The 18063-nt window shown below is 38.5% G+C and overlaps 2 protein-coding genes across 10 annotated transcripts in view; one reads left to right on the forward strand and one right to left on the reverse strand.

The window, feature by feature from the left end:
• INTS12 (integrator complex subunit 12) overlaps window positions 1–8707 on the reverse strand; it is a 35140-nt gene extending 26433 nt beyond the window's left edge. Inside the window, exons 1-3 of one of the 2 annotated variants that reach the window (XM_036268732.1) lie at window positions 8632–8707; window positions 4960–5182; window positions 208–282 (exon numbers count right to left, since the gene is read on the reverse strand). The gene's annotated coding sequence lies outside the window, so the exon portion shown is untranslated. The remainder of the gene's footprint in view (window positions 1–207; window positions 283–4959; window positions 5183–8631) is intronic. The other variant, XM_036268741.1, reaches the window with a different exon arrangement.
• Window positions 8708–8937: 230 nt separating this feature from the next.
• Window positions 8938–18063, forward strand: part of GSTCD (glutathione S-transferase C-terminal domain containing) — a 146023-nt gene continuing 136897 nt past the window's right edge. For 2 of the 8 annotated variants that reach the window (XM_036240350.1, XM_036240360.1), the window contains exon 1: window positions 12188–12232. The gene's annotated coding sequence lies outside the window, so the exon portion shown is untranslated. Of the gene's footprint in view, window positions 9004–12167; window positions 12233–14264; window positions 14285–16581; window positions 16636–18063 lie in introns of those variants that run through there. The other 6 variants (XM_036240341.1, XM_036240312.1, XM_036240376.1 and 3 more) reach the window with 5 other exon arrangements.

An 18063-nucleotide genomic window follows, 5' to 3' on the forward strand; every position in this document is an offset into this window, starting at 1 on the left:
ATGCTGTGCACAGAATACAAAATTTAAAATATCCAAAAGATAGAAGTAAATTTCCTTCTGAATAATGATGGGCATATCTAGTGCTTTACCCCTGAAGCAAGAGTGTTATCAGTTTTCCGTGCACCATATTCAAGTTTTAAATCCAGATAAGCTCCTCCCTGTCACAAAGACCCCCTCTCCTAACTCAATTTTAAAATATATACTTACATATATGCAAATTTTTTTTTCTGGGGAGAAAGAACATAGTAGCTCTTGTTTTTCAAAAGGTCAATGACAACACCCCTACAACACAAATAAGAACCAGTGAAGAAAATTATATCTAAATTTGTGAAAATATATACTAAGAAAAATGTTAAGGTATGACTTTCAATTTTTATGATCTACTTAGCAATAAGAGCCATTTTGTTAAAACACAATGTTGTGACTAGCTTTGTAAAAAAATTAAACCACTACTCTTTAAATTCTTTTTTGGTGTTATTAAAAAGTTTTACTGGGACTAAGTAACTAGCCTTCCTTTAGCATAAAAATGTTATCTTTCTGAAAACCCAGGAACATATTCCTGACTTGTACTTGCCATTTTCAAGCTGTTTTCATAACTTAGAGATGACTTTTTTTCTGTAATTTGGTATTGTTAATAAGACACATAAAACATCTAATACATCTAATAAAATGTACATTTAGAGTTCAGTACATATGAACTTGATGTGTTTACATAGTTTACTCTATATCAAAATGTCTTCTGAAACCTTATCTACATGAAAGGGGGAAAAAAGATTTAGTGTGGGAGTAGGGTATCACAGGAGGGCAATGGTTAGAGGATACATTACTGCAGCTTTTGCCTCAGCTATCTGTCTCCTTAGTTCTCATCCCCAATCTTAAATGCCTCAAAAAGTAAATAAACATCAAAACAAAAAACAAAAAAACCCCACATAGTAATGCTAATCTTATTGGATCACATTTAGATTGTGGTATCTCATGCCTTGCCCTATTTTTAAAAAGCAAGGTCTCTGAGGGATGGTGCCATATCTACCTAAAATATAAATACAAATATACATATGTATCTCCATCCCATAGTGCCTATGATAATGATCTGTGTCCCAAAGGAGCATCAAAGACTAATGAAATTCAAAAACATTAAAAAGTTTTGTTTTCCACTAATACCAATGCTATCGAGTGGTTCTACTTCTGGTTGTCACTTTTTCAAATATTTTTCCAGGAAAGGAATTGTTAAAATAAAATGGTATACTTTGTGTTCAATCCTTTGATCAACATTCTATGGCTAGAAATCTTCTATCCTTGAGGTTACTATTATAATAATGCAACACACTTTCACTGTTAGAGTTAAGGATCTGTCAGCAATTCCACAGTAATCTCTCATTTTCAAGGGTTTATAAAGCCATTAAAACTTGTTGTAGGTTGAATTTTAGCATATGAAAGCTCACCCTGGAAATGGATTTTATTTGTTCTTTCCCTATCTACTTCCTCCCTAAGCCCGCTCCAACTTTGACAGGAAACACACACCCTAGGCTTTTTTTTTTTTAAGTTTCCAAGAAGGTATTAGTTATCTATTTGATAGCCTTGAAATTATTGTCCAATTCTGTGCTCTACTAAAATATCTGAATCACCCAGAAGAAGAAATCCAAAGGTAAATACCAGAAGGAAAATAACCTACCTCAGTTATAGTAATAAGAATTTTTTAAAAAAATTGAGAAGCAACCTGTCATTTTTAAATACAGAAAGGTTATTTTTAAATTTATTCATGGGGCTGGTCACCATACATATTCTGAGGAGAAAACAGCCTCTCATTAAAATGTCCATGATGAAAAGGTCACATTGTCACTCTTCCTGAGTATACAAGGGAAACACAGCCTATCTTTCTTTTTTTTTTTTTTTTATCCTCACCCGAGGACATTTTTCCATTTTTTACTCAGATAGAGCGGGAAGGAGAGAGAGGAAGAGAGAGAAACATCGATGTGAAAGGGACACATCGAGTGGCCGCCACCCACACGACCCAACCAGGGCCAGGGACAAACTGCAACCGAGGTACGTGCCCTTAGCGGGAACCGAACCCGGGTCTCTCTGTACCGCAGGCCGAGGCTCCAACCGCTGAGCCAAACCGGCCAGGGCCACAGCCCAGTCTTTCTACTGACCTAACTTTTTACAGCAAAAGAGCATAGTAGTTTACTTAACCAGAACAATGTTTTATGAGATATTAAGCAAAGGGTTGATACTTAGAAGAATCCTTATAATATACTAGAAAAACCATTACTTGAAATTCTATGCTGAAAAACAGAAGCAAAGTATAACTGTTATATATTTCCATAAGCAGAGATTAAAGGTTTACATTGTGGACTAGTGGCAAGAGTCAACAACTACATTACAAGACTACAGAAGTCGTGTCATCAACACCAATATCCAACCGGAACCCTGGAGTCAGTTCTTTCTATAAGATTCTGCAATCATAAAACCGAACAGGCTTTGTACCCCTACCCTAAATTATTAACATGTCCCTCTAGCTCAGTGGTTTCCACAGTGGAAAAGGAGAAGAATATTAAAATTTAATTTTTTTATTAAAAATAAACTATGCATATAGTTATAGTAATATATGGATATAATTGATAAAGTATGTTCAATTATTTTTTTTTTTGGTACGTGCCCCTAGCGGGAACTGAACCTGGGACTTTCTGGTCCGCAGGCCGACGCTCTAACCACTGAGCAAAATCGGCCAAAGTTATGTTAAATTATTTTTACTAAATGATGAGAAAAGCCTGGAGTTGACTGCTTTAGCCTACCTAGCAAATTCCTGTTTCTCTTTCCCTATTATTCATAAATCATGATTGTTTTAAGGTACAAACTACCTTCCCCCTGCAAATCCCTCCAGTATTCTCATTCATCTCAGCCCTTCTTCCTCTCCACATTAACTTCACTGCTGGTTGGCCATCATCTACTAGACCCCGCTCATCACCAACACATATTTTTCACTTTTTTCTCAAGCACGCCTTTTATGTTTACCTTTAACATCACTAGTCATCTCTCTTACAACCTTCCTGCAAGAAGTGATCCTTTGACTTGTTCCTACTCAAAAAGCAAAGGGCTACAGAGACCTTCCTCTATATTGCTGCTTTGGGAAAAATATCCCATGACCACCATTTTTCTACATCTTCTTTTGAAATTCACACCTGCATTTTCATTGTTGCTAATGTGTACAATATTTGCACCAGGCTCATCTTCCCCACCCCCATCCCCGCCATCATCTTTGACAATTTTAGCATCTTTGCTGTTATCTTCTCCAACTTCCTCTACTCAGTTTAGATCTTCAACCTCAAGGAGCTTCATCTTCAGGCAATAAAACTTGAAACTTGCCACAACTATTCTCTTTGACTATAATCGATTCTCAGTATTTACTACAATCTTCCATTGTTCCATCTCTCCAAAGCTTTGACCCAGGAGCCTTTTCAGGGTGCTGGGTCAATCTTTCTTTCTTTCTTTTTTTTCATTTCTTTGCTCCCATTCCACCTATACTTTGAACTATAGAGGCCTCCAGTTTCTTGTTCTCCCTGTTTTCTCCTTATTGGCCCATTCTTGCCCCAACTTTTTTCAGAAAACAGTTGTTGGTCCTAAAATAAAACACTCATGGTTATTTGTTTTATCCTCTATATTGTAATTTTTTTATCTTACTTTTCCTCTCCATTTTCTACCAACTTCCCTGCTTTCTATTACTTCTCCTTTGCTACTGCAAATGTACTTGTAGTGAAAGAAATTCATTTTCCTTTTACTGAAGTCCTAAAGAGGTCAGCAACTGTGATGTGACTCTGTCAATTTACCTCCTTTATCATTTCCAAAAATATTTTCGTTTTCCTGGAGTCACACCAAACCATGTTACTTTTATACAATTCCTTTCCTGTATATTCCACAACCCATGATGAAAATGGACTGTAAAAGTTCTCACTGTAGATTAGAATTCCAGAAAACAAAGTCCTGGGAGGGAAAGATGGGGAAGTATGTATAGACAGATAGAGGGATAGATAAATGAAAGAAATTTGATGCTTTAAATGCAGGCTTAATTTAAAATCTAGGTATTGCTTTAAAAAAGGAATGTCAGAAAATTAATAATTACTACTTTAAAAAATGTCAATGACTTAACAAAGTGGTAGTAGTGGAGTTAGTGAGAGTGAATTCCTAGCTCACAGGAGGACATTCTATGGCAAATGCACATAAGTAACACAGAAATTATCATTAGTAAAAAATGATCTTTTTTCCTCCATCTCTTTTTATCCTTCTCAAATTACTTATAGTATGCCATTTTACTTCCTATGCAGCTTACATGTCATGGTTCACCTTTTATAGACTCTTTTAGTACTCCAAGCACCCGTGTCCCATAGCCCTATAGCTTCATCTACTTTACAGCCTCTCTACCTTCTTTGCCTGCAGCCAGACTCTCAGCACAGCTGAGAGGAATACACTCTGAAGCTTAGGAGTTACCAGTCTCAGCTAGGTATTAGATACAATTTAGCAATCCAATCATGCACAAGGACCAGTAGTACTCTCTCTCCATTTTCCTTGAAACTGCTTCTCTAGCTCAGTAGATGGCCTCACTTACCCAACAAGAAAACATAACCTGTCAGAGAGGAACTAAATTAACTTCCTGCCACCACATCTACACACTTACCTGCAACCATCCTTTCCTATTTCCCGGCTGATAATAAGGGTGTGGCTCTCCGTGTAATGCCACACATACCTGGATCTCTCTCTCCCTTCCCTTTCTGGAACACTGAGCTATGCATTATTTACTATCTTCTCTATCCCCACCTTCACAGTCCCCTTTCTACTGGCATCCTTTCATTGACATTTAAATATATTCAGGCCTCTTCTATCCTATCTTCCTCATTTTATAGCAAAACATCTTCTTCAAAAAGTCATCTATATTTTATAGTCTTTCTCTTTATTTCTTCTACTTACGTTGCATGTTATGCAATTTGGCCTCTGTTCCACCATTCCATGAAAATGCTCTCACCAAAGCATTCAGAGCCGAAGTCAAGTAAATATAATATTTTTTTCAGTCTTCCTTGGTTCCTCCTATTCCACTTAAACAAAAGTGAGTTCTTCAAACTCTCTTCTTGTCTCACTCTAAACCTTCTCAAAATGTATCCTCTGCATCAGCGCACAGGCTTTACCTAGGAACCTGTTAGAAATGCAAACTGTTGGTCTCCACACTGGACCCACTGAAGAAAAAATCCTGGCAGTGGGGCCCAGAAATCTGCACTTAACTTTCCAGATGTTGTGACCCACTCTGAAGTTTGAAAGTTACTGCCTTAGATAATTTGATCTATACTCTTTTGCCAGTGATTATAAATTTATCTCTCCAGTTCGTGTGTTTCTTCCAAGATTTAATTGCCAGTTTGACTTGGATAGGTCACTGGTACCTCCTACGCAATATAACTAACAGAGCCACTCATAAACTCTTTTCTGTCTCCCAACCAGTTCTTCCTCTAATACTCTCTTTCTCAAATGATACCTACCATGCTCCAGCCAGACATCTGACAATCAGCTTTACCTCCTCCCACTTCCTCAATCCCCCACCCTATTCACTCACCAAACTTCTTAAATACATCTCAAATTCATCAACCCTTATTACCACCAGCCTAGACCAAGCGACCACCACCCTAGACCAAGCGACCACCTCCATCCTTTATCAGGTCTCCCCACAACCACTCTGGTCACTCTCCAAATCTTTTCATATCACTCACTTGCATGCTTAAAATGCTCCTTAAACTTCACACTGTCCAAAAGTTAAAAAGAACAAAATTCTCAACAAGGTCTCCAATTCTCAGCATGACCTGATAGTACATGTAGAGCAGTTACAACAGTACCTGGCACAAAGTACATGCTAATTAAATGTCACCTAGTATCTCAAGCTATCCCCACTCTGTGGTATCCATTTGACTTATCTAAAATATTTAACATCTTTTTTACCTCAGCACTTTAGTAGAGTGTCCCACTCCCCATCTTATTCATCCTTCAAGTCTCAATTTCTGTACACATTCTTACTGGTCCCCAAACATCCTGTACTTATTTGTAATAGTTATTACACTGTTAATCATGTAAACGATGTTTGTCATTCTCACTAGAATGTAAATTCCATAAGGGTCAGCACTAGATTGGTCTTACCTACTGCTGTAACTGCATGTCTAGCATTGTGCCTTACAGATAACAGGTACTCAGGAAATGCTGGCCAAGTGTATGCATTATCTACTTCCTTTAAAAAAAAAATTCTCCTCCTTGACTTCTACTATATCCAGCTTTTCTGGTTTTCTTCTTTTATCTCTGATTACTCATTCTCTGGCTCATCTTATCCCTGTTGTTCTTGGTAATGCTCAAGTATCTGTAAGTGTCTGTCTTCATTAGTTCCAGTACCAATTTCTTCCTTGGTAACCTTATGTACAGAGGGCTTGGCAAAAGCAGGTTGACAGTTGTTTCCATGGAAAAAGCATACAGGTTATGATTATTACAACAGCTGTATTAACTCTGTGTTTCTTGTACTCACAACTATAAACCTACTTTTGCCTATCCCTGTATATTATGTTTTCATCTCTATCATCTCTAGACAGATGATTTCATATGTTTATCCCCACTTCAGTCTTTCTTCAGCTCAAATTTCACATTTCCAATTGCTTCCTAGACATGTCTGCCTGATTATACTAATAGTATCTCAAGTTGTTATGAGTAAAATTTAGATTATGGCTGTCTTCCCCAAAAGTTTCTTGTCCTGCAATATCTTTCAATAAATGACACAACTCTCCATTAATCAGGTCTGAGGCCTAAATCTCTCCCTCACTGAGTCCTCCCCCTACTCCTTATATACAGGCCTTTCCTGTAGACTCTGAGTCTATAACATTTCTTACATTTTCTGTTTTTCACTTCTGCTACTACTCAAATTCATATCTTTCTTAGCTATTTTTGTACTATAGCAATAATGTAGTTATTCTTCTTGACTTTAAGACTGTTGCCATATTAATGTTCCTGAAACACATCTTTCAATTAAAAACAAAAAAAAAAATCTTTTTCAAAAATGAAGGCTTCCCACTGCCTTCAAAATAAAGCCCAATTCCTTGGCTTAGCATTTAAGAAGATTCATTAACTGGCACAAAAACTTTAATTCTTCATCTTAATTTTCCATACAGCAGAGCCAGTAGTTAGCCTTGCCAATTCTCATTTTTTTCTGTCTAGGAAGCTTTTTAACCATTTTTAGATCTCCAGATCCTATCAAAACCCATTTTAAACTCTACTTCTCATGGGGACTCTACCCCAAATACTACCAATAATATGTCTTGTAGTGCTTTCTCATGGTACTGGGACTTTCTACCTTGAACCATACTCCTCTCCCCCCAGGGCCAATAAGTGTTATAGTCTCTATAAAAGTCTGAGTACTTTAAGGGGAGAGTTTACATTTAATTTTTTACTTTGCAAAGTACCACAAAACAATGGCTATAGAATTATTAAGCGATCCTATACAATTCTAATTATTTCCAAAGCCCCTTCACAAAAAAGAAACTCAAACCTATCACCCCCCCCCCAAAAAAAAACCCCCTAAATATCAATAAAGTAAAAGTGAAACCAAAACACCTTTTCATGACTGAGGACTTGTACAATGTTCCTATCTGAAATACTCTCTTCCCAATCCTCATGTGGCCTAAATTCATTAACCCCACTGAACTGTAAATTCCATGAGAGCAGGGGCTTTTTTATTCACATTACATACCTAGTGCTTGGAAAGGTACTCAAATATATTTATTGAATGAACTACTGGGTCTTTATTGAAGTAATGCCTTCTAGGGGTTCTGTGACCGCTCCAACCTAAATTGGGTGTGCACACATAAATACATGCTTTCTCCTAGATCTCGTTTCCCACCCTACACGCCAATCTTAAAAGAAGTCCATGGTTGATCATCTGCATGGACGTGACACGAAGGAAACTGAACCTCCTCGAGTGCAGTGCAACAACAGTACTTTAGGACCGCCGTCTCGTAATGGCTCTAGGAAGCTGTGTCCTTTATGTCTTTGCAAGGTGCAACCCTTTCTAACAAGCATCCTTGTAAAGATGCTGCCCTTTTCATCTTCCACTGCATTCTTGGCCCTGGGCTATATGGACACCCGAGGGACATGTCTGGGGAGGCCGAAGAACGCCGATTCCAAACAACCAAGTGACAAAGAAGCTGAGAAGCGACAGCAGACACTCGGCAGGAGTGTCCCTCCTGCGCTCACAGCCCGGCACACCAAGGCCTAGCAGGGGGGAAGACCCTCGAAGGGGAGGCTGAGAGAAGGTGACAGACACGGAAAGCGGGAGCTGGACAGAGAAGTGGCCAAAGCCTCCGGAGGAAGGTCCGGGTCGGGGTCCCCGGCTCGGCCTGGGGCCGGTCCTGCGCCCCCGCGCCTCAGCCACAGCACCCTCGCAGGCAGCCGAGCCCTCATTGAAAGAGGGAGCGGTCAGCCTGCGGCACGCGACCGCCCGCAAATTAGGTTTCCCCAGCAGAAGCGAGGAAACGAAGACCCCAGGGAACTGCTCTCCCACCTCGTCCCTCGCGGAGGTCTTGAGCCTCCCAGGGGCGGCGGGGGTCGCTCGTCACAACTCACCGCTCCGCCCCGCTACTCCGTCCTTTCCCGGTAGCCCCTTCCGAACTGGTCCCGGCACCAGCCGCCTCGGAGAGCGGGAACAAAGGTTCCCGCAGCACGGCTGAGGGGGGAACGTTTTCGCTGCGCCACGCGGGAAGTGACGTCACGCCCCGTCTTCCGGTCCGCCGGATTATGAATGACGGCCGGCTCGGCAGTTTCCGAGACACGCTGTGTGTTATTGATCCCGCGTTCTTTCTGGCCGCGAGTGGTCCGCTGGCGAAGACTCCGGAAGCGGCCTCGGAATCTCGGCTCGGGCGGGCGGGAAGGCGCAGGCGGCCCGTGTCGCCGACTCGTCCTCGTACCCTCCCTGCCTGGCCGCTCCTCTGCGACCAGGTAAAGAGGGCGCTCGGGCCGCCGGCTCCGCAGTCCCCGCCAACCCCAGTGCCTGCTCTGCTTCGGGGGCGACAGGGCCGACCACGCGCGGGAAGGGCCAGGGCTTGGCATTCGTGTTCCGGATCTCTCTGGCCTCTCATTGCCCGCAGCTTCTGGGGGTGCGGTGGGGGGGCCCAGGCTACCTCTGCTGGTGCGGGGTATGGAGCAGCTCCTAGTTGGAGGAGTCAGTGAGGTCGTTTGCAGTTGGCTGCTAAGTATACTTTTAAGACCTCTTTCATCACGCTTTGACTGTTTTTTCCTCCTTTGGCACTAAGTTTTCTACCCCAGCCCTTCCTGATTGGAGAAAGCAGTTCTTTGGGCATACTGCTTACCACTTGCTCCAAAGGACTTGTTTCATTTGGGGACATTTGCTTCTGCACACCAGTGTTTCACTTCCATTTTAATCTTCTGTAGAAAGTTTGGGTTTAACTTGCCTGAAAGTTGCTTTGGCTTAAAAACGTCTACTAATACAGGTACTTCCCATCCCCAACTCTAGCTGGTTTTGGGCCTAGACCACTTGTTTGTTCCCTTTTATGCTTCAGGCCAGGATCCCTAATGCCACCATCCCACTCCTGTCGTATGTTCTTGAATGTCAAGGAAATGTCAGCATTTCATAATATATCTTGTGCCAAATTATTGATAACGAAGGTAGAATACTTCTACTTTTCTTAACTTTATCTATAGAAAGTGTTCAAAGGAGAAGAATGCAAAATCTGGCAAGAACTAATGATGTGACAGTTTTAAACATGTAAACATGATCATTTAAATATTGTAAAAATAAATTATCTGTTATAAATACAACCGAGTGGTTTGCTGTCATATTTAATAAAACATTAAGCTATGTGAGTTGTTTTTTTTTATAAACTGCCTGGTGGAGAATATACACTATTCAGGATTGCCTTAAGAATGCTCATTATTTGAAATTGTGCTTGAGTTATACCTGAAGGCATTTTAGTAGGTCTCACTTCAAAAATAGGTTTGTGAAAAAATCAGTGAGATTTGAGAATACACTTGTTTGCCTGCTTTAAACAAAGCTCAAACTTCTGTAGTAGTGGGCCTATCAGGTTTTTTACTTTTATTTTTAAACCTGTGTTTATCTTTATAGCTTCTATATGACCAGTGATTTGAAATATGAATAAATACTGAGTATCCAGTTGGCTTTTCTAACAGCAACAATTTAGCAGAACTTGAAACTCACAAATTCTGAGACTAGTCAACAAAAACATCTGTAGTATACACAGTTCTCCAGTACATGTTTTTATCTTCAAGTATTCAAGGTAGCCTCCTGAATTCTGTTATGATTAGTATTTAAAATGCAAAGATTGAAACCATTTAGATCATAACAAGCACAGGTATTGTTTCCTGTAGAGACTTAGTAATTTTATTTCATGCTTGCTGATGTTTCTAACATGTTAGCATTTCGTGCTGTGAATCCCTATTAATTATGAGGCCAGGCTTAGCTAGAGGCATTACTATTCTCTGGCAACAGATGATTCCCTGATTCTCCAGAGAGACTATGACACACTTCCCTTATGGCTGAGGTTACAGTAAAGTTTTTTATTTGTAAACTCCCCCCCCCCCCCACTTCTTGCCCAGATAAGAAAACAGCTTATTTTAATTATAGGATTTTGTTTTCTAGGACTTAACTATGTGCATTCCCACATTACAAAATATAATGAGCACTGAAATAGCTGTTTTTTTGTTTTTTTCTTTTGTTAGCCTTTAATTAGCTGCTAACTAACTCTGTAGGGGCAAATTGTCTTGTTTGCTTTTTAAAATCTGTATTACTTTAAGAAAATAGGGTGAACTTTGCAACCAAATGGTGTTATTTCGTGAAATATATAAAACATTCATAATGTTGAGCATTTGCTGTAGCAAGGAATTTAAATTTGTTTTAATTTCTAAGAAAAGTAAGTTTGTAATTTTTTCATAATTGTAAACTCTTGATGAGCTATTTATTTTGTACAGCATTAGCAGTTAATATACATGTGAACTTAGGGTATCACATTTATAGTCTACCATTTTGTGACTTCTTGGTTTTCAGCCTCATTAACAAAGAGAGTTTTTGAATATTTGGGAGAATACCTTTTCAATTCAACATGAACTTCTTACCTTTCCTGAGAAGAAGTTTGGAAATAGAAAGCATAACTTGGGGCTTGCCCATGAAAATTTGTGTATTTTAGTAGTGTCAATGGATAAGGAATTTTGGAATAAATTATAAAAGAATAATAATAGCTAATATTTGTAATATTAGCTCACTACTGTAATGAGCATTGTTCTGTTTTCACAACACACTACACGATAAGTGCTGTTATTATTGTCCCCACTTTATAAGTGAGGAAACTAAGTCTCAGAAAAGTTTTATATTGCTTCAAGATGTCAAGACCAGGATTTAAACCTGGTTAATCAACTCCAGCGTCTAGACTCTTATCCATTACTTGATAAATATTGGTGTATAAATATTCTACTTGCTAAGTCAGTATATATAATCTAGTTAGATTTCTAGTTCTTGTCTGAAAATCTACGTACATAAAAGCTTTTATGCTTTCTTTTATTTATTTATGTTTTAATCCTCACCTGAGGATATGTTTTTATTGATTTTAGAGAGGGAGAGAGAAAAAAACAATGATGTGAAAGAAACATCGATCAGTTGACTCCCAGAGGAGTCCCAACCTGGGATCAGACCCGCAACCTGGGTATGTGCCCTGACCAGGAATTGAACCTGCGACCCTTCAGTGCAGGGGATGGCTCTAACCAACTGAGCCACATTGGCCAGGGCTGTGCTTTATATGTTTGGGTGGATTCTAGTTATTCTTTTATCCAGTTCTGCTCAGAGGTAATCTTGTTTCTTCATTTTAATTTCTACATAGGAGGCTCTTAAAATAGATATATTGATTTGGAAGAGAAAGAATTGTGTCAAGAATAGGGTTCATATTGTACAAAGAAAGACCAACATTCTCAATAGTACTCTCATTACAGTGATTACTAATATTCAGTCATTCATTCTTTGAACTAAATTTTGAGTACTGTTAATTTAAGCATTGGTGATGTAATAGCTTTTACTGTGAAGTAAAAGCAAACAAGATAAGGGACTAGTGAGTGACGGGAATGTTTTTTCAATGCAGGTTGTCAGGGGAGGCTGCTCTGAGTTAATATGCAGAGACCACAATGGAATGAAGGAGCAAATTATGTGAGTATCTTGAAGAAGAGCATTCTAGGCAGAGGGAACAACAGGTATAAAAATTCTCAAATGTGAGCATTCCTGGAATCTTCCAAGAACAGCAAGGGGAACTAGCTGGAGAGGAATGAACAAGAGGGCAGAGGATTAGGAGATGAGATCAGAAAAGAAAGATAGCTGGGGTCACATTAGGCCCTATATAGACCATGTTAGTAAATTTAGATTTTATTCTAAGTGTACTGGGGAGCTATTGGATGGTTGTGAGCAGGGGACATGATCAAATTTGTTTTTCGAATGATCTACCTGACTATTGTTGGAGCATTGACTATTGTGTGGAGAGTGGAGGAAATAGTTACTAGTCTTTTGCAGAGGTCTTTGTAAGAGCTGATGATGACTTTGACTAAGGTGATAGTAGTAGAAGTGCTAAGAAATTGGACTTAGCGTATACTTCAAAGGTAGAAATAGAAAGTTATGAGAGGGGATAAAAGGAATTGAGTTATGGGCCTGAGCATCTGGGTGAATGGTATTACCATTTTACCAAGAAGGAGACTAGACTACTAAGGGAAGAGAAACTGGTTTTAGAAAGTGTCCAAGTTGAGATGTCAAGTAGGATACAGGAGTATGAAGTTCAGGGGAAAGGGTATAGATGAGAAATATAGGAGTCATAGATGATATTTAAACCTCTGGCATAGGAGATCACCTGGAACAGGACTGTTATATTGTGAATTGTTGGCTCATAAATGAGTCTTGAAATCAATTTGCTGAGTACTACCCAGCACTAAAAAACAGGAAGAAGAAGCACAGTAAAAACTATCAGCACATAAGATATTTCTTCATAATTCTTTTGCTTCAGTTTTATTCAGTGTATAATGAGTTGCATTATAACATATATTTCTTATTGTGTGACATGATTAAAAGTTTGAAAGCCAGCCTGGCTGGTGTGGCTCAGTGGTTGAGCATCAACCCATGCACCAGGAGGTCGCAGGTTCGAACCCTGGTCAGGGAACATGTCCAGGTTGTGGGCCCGATCCCCAGTGGGGGGGCATGCAGGAGGCGGCCAATCGATGTTCTCGCTCATCGGTGTTTCTATCTCCCTTTCCCTTCCTCTCTCACTAAAACTAACAACAACAAAAAATTATTAAAAAAGAAAAGAAAAAGGTTGAAGCCAGTACTCAAGGGAGTGAATGTAGACTGAGAATTGGCAAAGCATTGATTGAGCCAAGGGTCCCTAGGAGGTCTGAAGAGGATCCAATAAAGAGAATCAGTAAGAAACTTTCAAAGCACTTAACCCAGTGCTAAGAATGGTCAAATAAACCTGCCTTTATAACAGAGCTTCCCCTAGCCCCCCAAAAGGATTGCTTAGAATAACTTAATTTCAAAGGATTTTTACTTTGGTAAAATTGTTGTGTATGTTATATGCCATTGAGTCACTTCCAACTCCTGGCAACTCTATAAATGCGTGACATACAAGTGTCCTGTCCTAAACAACCCAGTCAATACCCATAGACTCATGCCTGAGACTTCTTGTATGGAGTCAATCCATCTCATATTTGGTCTTCCTCTTTCCTTGCTGCCTTCTATTTTTCCCACCATTAGACTACCAAGGGAAAAGGAAGAGGTTTAGAAAAATGTCCAAGTTGAGATGTCAAGTAGATACAGGAGTCTGAAGTTCAGGGGAAAGAATCCTGCCTCATGATGTCCCCAAGTAGGACAGTTTTAGTTTTGTCATTTTTATCTCCAGTGATATTTCAGTCTTAATGTGCTCTAGAACCCACTTTTTCATCTTCCTTGCACTTCAGAGTATCCATAGAGGTCTTCTCCAACACCATATTTCAAATGAACCACCCCCCTTTTTTTCCTTTCCTATTTGCCTTCTTCACTGCCCAACTCTCACATCCTTACATAGTAATTGGGAATCGAGGGAGTGGATGATCTTAGCCTTGGTCTCTAAAGACACATCTTTGCTCTTGGTGATCTTTCATTATCCCATTGTTGCAATTCCAAATCCCTGCCTTCTCTTGATTTCTTGGCTGCAGTCTTCATTTGAATTGTTGATTGAACCAGGTAAGTAAAATCTACAACAATTTCAGTTTTAATTTTCTTTGTTAAAGTGGTGTATTTATTCTGGAGTCATGATTTTTGTCTTCCTGATGTTCAAGTGCAGTCAGTCCTGCTTTGTCACTTCTTTCACATTCATCGGAAGCTGGTTCAATCATTGCTGCTTTCTGATATTTCTTCCACCAGTGTTCACTCCTCCTTCCTTTGAGTCTAGCCCAGTTTTTCCTATATGTTCTGTGTGGAGATTAAACAGAGAGATAGAATGCACCCTTTTCTGACACTGTTGCCTATAGGAAACTGAAATTACTGCCGCAATCAAATTTCAGTGTGCTTCAATTTAGGAAAGTCTCAGTTTATAAAATAGTGCTATTTATATTAGAAAAATACCAATTCCTGAATGTTTTCAAATAAGATGGCTTTATAGATCCAGTTAATTCTTTTGGATTGATATATAGTTCTCATTCATGTAATGGAAGTAAAATGTGCTTTTAAGGATTGTGAAGATCAGAAGTAATATCTAAAAGTTCGTTGTGCTTGGCACATAGTGGGTGGAAAATAAAATGTACACAGTATTATTTAGGATTGTTTTCTTTGTTTATTCATTTAACATACTAAGCTATCAAATTTCAGGAACAGTGATATTTTCTTATTTGAAAACAAATCAACTGGTCAATATTTTGTTGCATTATGCACTTTTGTTCTTTATTATATAATATATAACTTACCTATTATGTAATATTTAGTTGCCATAGATCCAGACTTGAATTTTGAGCATAAAACTTTAAAACTTTTTTTTGGCTTCTGGAGAAATATGCTTATTTTCATATGTTCATTGTATCTCTCTCTCTGTTAGATAAGAAAACACCTATAAAACTCATTTCACTTTTCATATGTGAAATCTTTCAATTTATCAACACCAAGATATATTAATGAAAATGAGAATGCCTAAAATATTAAAACTATGACCACTTTAGTTGTTCAAACTATCTTTGAAGTTTCTCGAATAATGAAACCAAGGCTTACGTATATTCTTTTTACTTATTTATTCCCTCTGCAACATTCCCAAGCAAACTGGAAGAGATGCATACTCCATCAGCTCTGTTCAGCTCCCAAAGTTTGTGGGTTAGTGTGGTGCATTCTCACTTCATTTCAGGAGTAGTTGCAGGGTGGTCTGTGTCAAAGCTGAGAAAGAGCAAGTGACACTTCTATGCTTGGCAGGGATATAATATGGAGTAACAGTAGCTGTGTCCCAGAAGCTCTGGAGACCCAGGAGATGATTCTACAGGACCTACCTAGCTCTGAAGCTCATCACATAGAATTAATGAACAAAGGAATTCTCCAGGTAGAAATGGAAAAGAAAAAGAGGAGTTTCTTTGCCTGTGATATTTAAAAACTTTAAGCAAAAACTGTGTTCTACCCTGTTGAAAAATTAAAGAGGCATTACATGCCAAAACCATAAAATTTATACAAGTTTGCTAATACTTTAGGAATTACATTAAGACTTTATGAGGAGAAATTGCCCAGGGAGAGTAATTTTTTTTTTAACTCCAAGATCATTAAGTAACATTTTTAATCTCCTAGAAAAAAAAGGTCAACATCTATACTGGAAAAAATAAATTTTGTTAAGAATCAATAGTACTTTGCATTTTCTCTCAGGCATCTCATTAATTTTTAGATATCTCTATGGGCAGATTATTCCTATTCTATCTCATTGACATTTAGCATTTATAAGTGCTTACAGAGAGAATAGTTTACATAATATGTAAAATCCTATTCTCAAGGTTCTTATGTGCCTTAGAATGTGACAAATATACATGAACCTTAATTTTTAAAAAAAATTTGTACATTTCCTAAATCAAGCTGTAACATAGCATGACACTGTCTTCAGATTTTTGTTTTATTTTGTTTTAAGCATTAGGACCAGTCCCATAATTATTGTTTTCTAGATTGCTGTGCAAATGCAATTGATCATGTTTCATTTCAAGTCTGGTTCTTGAAGCACTTAGGGATCTTCTTGATAGTATCCCACTGTCAGAAGAGTTAAGAGGATTGGTAAATTGGTCAGTAATAGATTTGTAGGGGCAAACTTTTCAAAGAGACTGTCAATTTTCTAGAAAATATTGGTTTCTGTTGCCTGTGGGCTTTTATATATATATTTAAATCAGCTGTAGTTTAAGAAAAGATAATTACTGGGTCAAATGGCAGTTCAATTTTTAACTTTTTGAGGTAACACCATATTGTTTTCCATAGTGGCTGCACCAGTCTGCATTCCCACCAGCAGTGTACTAGAGTCCCCTTTTCTCCACACCCTCGCCAACGCTTGTTTGATGATTTGTTGATGGCGGCCATTCTGACAGGTGTGAGGTGATACCTCATTGTTGTTTTAATTTGCACCTCTCTGATGCTTAGTGATGTTGAGCATTTCTTCATATGTCTCTTAGCCATTTGTATGTCCTGTTTGGAGAGGTGTCTATTTAGTTCCTCTGCCCATTTTTTAATTGGGTTCTTTGTCTTCCTTTTGTTGAGCTGTATGAGCATTCTAGGAATATCCCTAAGAAGCCTGAAACACCAATCAGAAAGAACACATATACCCCCATGTTCATAGAAGCATTATTTACAATAGCTAAGATCTGGAAACAGCCCAAGTGTCCACCAGTAGACGAATGGATAAAAAAGCTGTGGTACATATACACAATGGAGTACTATGCAGCTGTAAGAAAGAAAGATCTCTTATCCTTTGAGACGACATGGGGGGACCTGAAGAGTGTTATCCTAAGCGAAACAAGCCAAGCAGAGAAGGACAAATATCATGTGATCTCACTTATTTGTGGAGTATAATGAACATAATAGTCTGAGGAACGGGGTAGTCCCAGAGATGTGGAAGTGGGGTACAGACTGACAATCCCCAGCGGAGGGGGTGGTGGGGAGAGATAAACCACAGAATTTACATGCATGTATGCATGAACAATGGACATGGACAACAAAGCCGGGGACAGGGCGGGGAGGGAGGGGTAGGAGGGTATCAGTGGGAGAAAAAGGAGAAACATCTGTAACAAAAATAATTAATTTAAAAAAATAAAGTTTGGAAGCAATGGGAAAGGAACAATATTAAAATAAATCTTATTACAAAAAAAAAGAAGAAAGAAAGAGAAAGAGAAAAAGAAAGAAAAGACAATTAAGCTTAGGGAAGAATGGTTTCCATGGGTTAAAAATTGTTGCTTTTTGCCCTGGCCAGTTTACCTCAGTGGTTGGAGCGTCCGCTTGCGGACCAGAGAGTCCTGGGTTCAGTTCCCGCTAGGGACACGTACCAGTAAATAAATAAATAAAATAAAAGTTGTTGCTTTTAAATTACATGAAATACTTTTCTTCTAGATAATCTTTTAAAGAAGTAACAAACCATGGTGCATATGTGTTGTTTTAATAAAAGAAACATAAAACAGTAGTGATTACTTGCATTATCAAGTTTTTCTAAGCTAGTATCTTACTAACTATATACCTTTGTCATAGTGGATTATTATCTCTTTAATAAAAAGGTTGAGAACCAAAAAACTTAAGAGTATTTGACTATTTTGCTCTTGCTTAAAAAAAAAAAAATTAAGGAATTTAGAACATTAAAGGAAATTTTGTATGTTGAAAGTTTCTTAAAATTTAGGGTACACTAATATTTCAAATAGACTTAAAAGAAAGAGTTGCATGTATACTTTTAAAAGACTTTTACATTAATTTCCCTCTAATAATACCATCTTCCTACTAGTACATGCTTCCATGGGGAATGCTTTTAAAGA

This window comes from Molossus molossus, unplaced genomic scaffold, assembly GCF_014108415.1.
Source record: "Molossus molossus isolate mMolMol1 unplaced genomic scaffold, mMolMol1.p scaffold_m16_p_1, whole genome shotgun sequence".
NCBI classification, from domain to species: Eukaryota; Metazoa; Chordata; class Mammalia; order Chiroptera; family Molossidae; genus Molossus; species Molossus molossus.